The following is a 6,659-nucleotide window of genomic DNA, read 5'->3' as shown; positions in this document are numbered from 1 at the left end:
GGTTGCACTTGCTTAGTAATTCATCTTCATCTTGTGTATTAAAATGTCTTGGGTCCATGTAATGCTACAAATGCAATGTCTGTGTACTGTGTTGTTTATTATTGACTTGCTGTCAAAAGCTACCTTTTTTCAGTTGTGTTGTGGTTAAATGTAATCGGCTGCTGTCGAGACGATCCCACCATTGTTGATGCAGATGCCCTGTGTGAATCTAGTGCATGTTTGATCAGTGTTAAAGCTAAACTATGCCAGATCCCACATAGCCTATTTACTGTGCTTTCTATTCATGTTTGACTGCTACAATCTATAATCTTTCATTGTGATACAATGATACAATGTTCTCAAATTGATGGGCCACATTTTTAGAATACCTACATCATCTGAAAAAAATGATTAAAATGTTTTTTGGTTTTTTTGTTGGTGTTGTTGTTTAACCATCCTTAGGCTTTCTCTAAGCACAATAAATATGAGATAAATAGTCATACTGTTTTTATTATCTTTCTAGCAGTGTTTCATTATAATTCCTGAGAACTTTAACACTTATTCATACATTCTGCAACTGAAACCAAAATTTGTCCTTAAAATTCTGTGAAGAAACAGGATTGACAGTACAACATAGACCTAGCTTGTTTGTTTTTTTGTAAGGAAAATTACTCACATCTCCTTTATGATGGCTATATTCTGTGGTATTTAGAGCAGAATGATCACTTTGTAGATATTTCATTTATTGTATAGGTATTGTAATGACATCAATGTCTAATGTTAATGACCATATAATTACTTTTTGGCTTTTTATTATGTTATCATAATTATTGTTGTTGTTACTCTGTATCCAGAACATTTTGTAAACCCGTTGTCACAAAAGCTGCAAACTGACTTTATCTAAAATCCCATTGTTTCTTGAAACTGTTAACTTTGTTTTTATAAGTATGCACATCATTAATTTAATTTAATTTGCATCGTTGTGAGGAAACTGATTTACCCACTTTTTAAGTAAAGTCAACTATTCACTTTTTATAGTGAACTTTTATAGTGAACTTTTTGCAGACCCATTCTAATGAAAATTAATCCCAAAATTGTTTTGTAAATACTTTTTGACCACTGAAATGCACCATACAGTTGCACTTTTTTGTAACAAAAAAACTGCCATCTTGTGTGTTCAAAATGGACACTTACATTATTTATTTATTTTTGTCACTCCATGTTTTAACTTAACTAAATGCAATTAGTTACTGTAAACTCGTTGCCTTAAATGCAAGTTTAAGCTGAATTTACTTAATAGTAATTGTGCAAATAATTAATTTATTTAAGGATTTAAAGGTAACATGCTTACTATTTTTTTAATTAAAGTCAGCAAATTGCTTTTTTAGTACTTGAAGCAGGACAAAAATAAATAAATAATGAAATGGCAGCCTAGAGTCCTGATATAAACCGGATTGAAAATCTCTGGAAAAAAAGTGTAATGACAAAGTTGTGACTAAAGCCTTTTTGAATGATAATTGTTTCTCAAGGAGATGTAAGGACTTTTTAACATTTTTATATGGGATAGTCTGTGCCTTTATAGCTGAATGTCCCCAGAATGTCTTATGTTTTTCTCTCACAACCCATGTGAAAATCCCCATCTGAATTTCTACTCAAACACTAATTTAATTGCCATTCAAATCAAAAAGTTTTTAATGAAGATCAATGCAAAATTCATCCATGTTTGGTCACTGGAATGTTGCACTTGCATGGTAATTTGTGTCAGAAAAGTGGCATCTTGTGTATTAAAAATGGAGTCTTGGGTATATGTAATGCTATAAATGTAATGTCTCTTTACTCTGTGTTGTTTATTATTGTCTGTTTATTATTGTCTGACTTGCTGTCAAAAGCTGCCTGTTTTGAGTTGTTTTGTGCTTAAATGTAATTGGCTGCTGTCAAGACGATGGCATCATCGTTGATGCAGATGCCCTGTGTCAATCTGGTGCAAGTTTGATCAGTGTTGGGCCCAATCCCAATTCTACCCACTAGCACTTCCCCTTACCCCTTCCCCTCTACCCCTTAGCCCCCGAAATGGAGATTATCCAGAAAATTTGCGATTTTTTTAAGTAAACAAATTGGTTTTTATAGTACTTGAAGAAGGAAAAAAAAACGGCAGGAACTTAGTCAAACGGCAGCCTAGTATTCTGAGATAAATCTGATTGAAACTCTCTGGAAATACTGTGACGACAAAGTGTACTAAAGCCTTTAATTTTTTATTTAAAAGTGAGTAAACCTCTATTTTACTTAAAACTGTAGTTTCTTGAAAATGTTGACTTAATTTATATGAGTATGCACATTGTTCATTTACTTAATTATTACTGATTTACCCACTTTTTAAAGTAAAGTCAATTAATCACTTTTTATACATTTTTTTAGGCCCATAGAAAGAAAATCACTTCACTTTAATAAATACAATTCTAAACAAATAATCTTCCTATAAATGCAATCATTCATTTATTGGATATTTTTGTAATCAATGGCGAATGATGATTAGCACATTGGTGCAGTTTTACAAGTGACCACAGCATGGCGCTCTTGGAGCACCAAACATCCGGCAATAACACGAACCCGCAGGGCTGCTGTTTCTTGCACACAACAGCCGTGCTCACTTCAGAAACGGCGAGAGTGCTTTTAATGCCATGCCAAGCAAAAGAAATGCTGCTTATCTCCCCACCGCCACACTAAGAGATCACCATTGTTCACAGACACATCTTTGGCACATTACGGCCTTCCTGCCAAGCTCCTTGCAGCTTCTTTCTCTGTAAGCTGTACTGGACAATCAGAGCGTAAGACGTCCCATTAGACATGTCCCAACCACCACAGCTAGAGATACAAAGCGCCATGGGACCGTCCCCTTTTCCAATGTGAGGGGTTCCCACGGACACAGGTCTTCACAGCTCCTTAACAGTTGTATTTCACAGGGTGAGTGAACCTGCCACTCGTCTTGGAGAGAGAAAGTGAAGATTTGGCCGACTGCTGTGTGGTCTCTCTCGTGTTCTGTGAGACTCATTTGTAATGGCGGTGAGAGCTTTTAAATTGGAGTTCTAGTTGGAGCAAGAGCTGCTTCTCCGAAGGTTGAAGCACTTCGGATGTGTTGGGCTCTCCACTATCCCAGCAGTTGTTCTTTATTTGATGTCGAAGACCCCCTGCTTGGTGGATGTGTGCTTCCTGCGGTGCCAGGAAGCTGGAAAAAGCACTTTAAGCTGACGTATTTACATGCTACTATGCTTTTCCGCTTTGGGAATCAAAGGTCCTGCGAGACTGTGTTTTTCTCCAAACTCAGAATTCTGGGAAACAAGCTGTGCTAATTGCTTGTTTTTTTACTACAAGTCTAAATGGATGGTCTGCAGATGGCCAAAACTGGAACAATTACTTTTGATTCTTTGCTAAATGTCTTTTTATTGTTTCCTGTGAATGTTTTTTGTATTCTGAACTTTTTAAATAAAAAAAGTAATTACATAAAAGTCTTTCTTTTTAAAGGATTGTGTTGGGTAATTTCATATTGTTCCTAATTGTCATCCCATAAAAAAGGGAAGCTTTTGTCATAAGGCAACAACATTAATGACAAGGGATGTGCGTAACTGATGCCTTGTTTGTTTATTGTACATTCATTGCAAATACAATACGAGATTGCAGGCGAAAAGTAATAGTGTACACATCTACACGACTAGAATGACAGGTGTTTTCTAAAGCAAACTAAAAGAGAAAATCCATCGCAACCATGTGCTTTTACCACAGTATCAAACTGCTTTTTTCAGGGTTTCGTTTTAACCTTGTATCTGGAGCCATCCTTCGAAATGAAGGATTCAGATTTCTATCTTCCAATCCATCTCAGCTTGGATCAACATTTATCCTTTTCTCTTAATCCTGTTTCATCCATTATTTTTATCAAAGAAAATTATTGAAAAATGAATGAAAGTTAACACACTGCTTTATGTAAGAATGTTCAGTGCATTTGCCTGTCTCTTTGTAACTATTTTCAGGAGCCACCAAACTAGGTCAGAGGTCATGGAGACTTTGAGTGGAACTGAAGGGCTGAGGACTGGAAGCAACTGTTTCAATTGTTATTTCTAGTAGTTATTACAATCTAAAATGTCTAAAGTGATTTTTTTTTATCAAAGATAGACTTTGTATAGTAAGGATATAACTGCCTGATTGTAGATTATACTGGCTTTTAACCAGTTTTGATAAAGACGGCTGAAAGTACACTCAGCCTTGGGTAAGAAACAGATTGTACTATAAGTGTGTGTGTTCTATTTGATTATGGAACCATTTCACAGGTCTGGAGTCAGCTCTAACGTTTATATGCTTAAGATATTGTTCAGAATTGTACGCACACACCCACATAAAAATTTGTTTAGTCTATCTTTGTTTTAACCAATCAGGTTAGAACACCAATATGTATGACACAGTTAATGACGTTATGTGAGAGTATAATTGTTATTGATTGGTGATTGTAAGCGGAGTGGCTCTTTTCAAGTGTTGAAGCTGGCTTCTGCTGTAAACTGCAAACTATCTTCAGTAAACTTGATTTATTTGTTTGAATCTCTGACTCCGGCTCTTCTTCATCTGACAGATTGGTCATTCTTTGGGTTGAAACTATAATTTACCCATACAATAAGACAAGGAATTCGGTTGGCTCTGTTCTGCTGCCCAGGTCTGGTGCTGTTTGTAGTGAGCTACCAAGGTAATCAGTCAGGTATAAAAAGCCTTACATACAGAATTAATGCCCTGTAGCATTTGTTTTGCACGCAAAATGCAGATATTATGTACCCCATGACACATATTTCTCGGTTCTCGAAAAAATTAGCCCTGGGCACATTTATTCAGTTGGATTTCATTCCTTTGAAATTGTTAAATTTTGGCCCTAAATTTGTCAAATCATACTAAAATTTATAAGAATTACTAAATCAAACAGTTACAACTGGAATGAGAGCATAGAACATATGAATATTAATTGTGTTAATGCTTTAACTACAGCATTCCTTTCCGCCACACATCTTACTGTTTGCAGATCTGGTTTTTGAAAACACCAAATAAGTGAATTGTATTTGTAATGACTTCAACTTGCCAACTATGTTTTTGGAAAACACATATATTAATTCACCATTACATTTTCTTGTAATTTATTAACATTGTACTGTATTACACGTAAAACAGTAATACAGTATGTGATGGATTAAGTTGACTTATTCAGTTATTACAATTTAAATGAATTGAAAATAAAATAATTAAGTTCTTGCAAAAAACCCTAAAAAATTGTGTTGTTCCAGCTCATTTTAAATAGGTAGTCTGAACAAACAGCAAATGCCATTTTTTCAAATGTAAGAAAAGTATGAGCTTTCAAATTTCCAAGCACAATTCGAATAGAAAAATAGCAATTTCAACATTCTTACGAGGAACATTTTTTTCAACGCTCCAAAGCTACTAATTTGGTATCAGTATTTTCTAAAATGTATCAATATTGTAATATGAATTATGCGTTAATATCTAAATGTTTTAAAAAGCTGTGTGCAGGATAATCATCAGACAGTCAGAAAGTGTTGCTTTCCCAGGGTGGTTGCACAAGCTTTGATGAAGTCACTGCTCTTTCATGATTGATGATGAAGTGAGTTTTTCCTTAAAACAAGCTAAATTATCTGTCAGTGTGATAAGTAAAAGAAATGCATTTCAAGCTGAATACAAGATTATTTTACTCACCCCTCTGGCAGATTAATTTGCTAAGACAAACATAATTTTGACTTATTACACTAAAACTCTACTTTTGCTGCTTTCAAACTACTTATTTAAAATAATATAAAATACACATTTCTTTAGTTATTTTTGCAACAACTGATTTATGTTCAATCGACTTAAATTTGTAAAAATGGTTAAGTAAACTTATTCAGTTTGTGTTGGTACAACATAAGGATAATGTGGAACCCTGCATTTTATTAACTCTTTCAGGCTCAAATTAAATTTTAGAAACAGGCAAAGTCTATGATTTTAACTGTTGCAAATCAGCACTGTCTGCCTTGAAAGGGTTAACAGTGTACAATTCAACAAAAATAACTGCTTTTGCTGTTTGCTCAAACTACTTATTTTAAATGACCTGTAACAACACAATTCTTTAGATGTTCTTGAGACAATTAAATTGCTTTATGTTCAATCCACTTAAATTTGTAAAATCTAATCAGTTAACTTAATTCCTTCATGTTTTTTCAACACAAATCGGTTGTGTGAAACCAAGCATTTTTCAGCGCATATATGAAAACAAAACACAATTTTTTATTTGTGTAAAAAAACTGCAAAGTTTGTAGATATTTGGATTAACAAGACAAAAATAGTGCCCTGTTTTGTATTCTGATTCAATAAAGGCCAAAGCCCTTTTATGTAATCCTAATCTTGTGTAAAGTTTATCAAAATAAGACTGTATCAAATGTATAAATCAATTTTACATTCATTTTAATATTATGAACTTGTGTTGTGCTTTTTTCAGCAGTACATTCAGTTCTAGTGCTGAATGAAATGTGTGTTTTTCTTTATAATAATATCTGAATTGGCTGTGTATCTGACAAAAACTGCATCTAATATACTTCATAAGAGTATACAAACACTGCACAAAATGCATTTCAGGAAGCAGAAATGGTCAGAGCTCTGTT

Source organism: Danio rerio, chromosome 4 (genome assembly GCF_052040795.2).
Source record: "Danio rerio strain M-AB ecotype USA chromosome 4, GRCz13ab, whole genome shotgun sequence".
Lineage (NCBI taxonomy): Eukaryota > Metazoa > Chordata > Actinopteri > Cypriniformes > Danionidae > Danio > Danio rerio.
The sequence above is the reverse complement of the archived record's forward strand: the minus strand, read 5'-3'. Positions refer to the sequence as shown.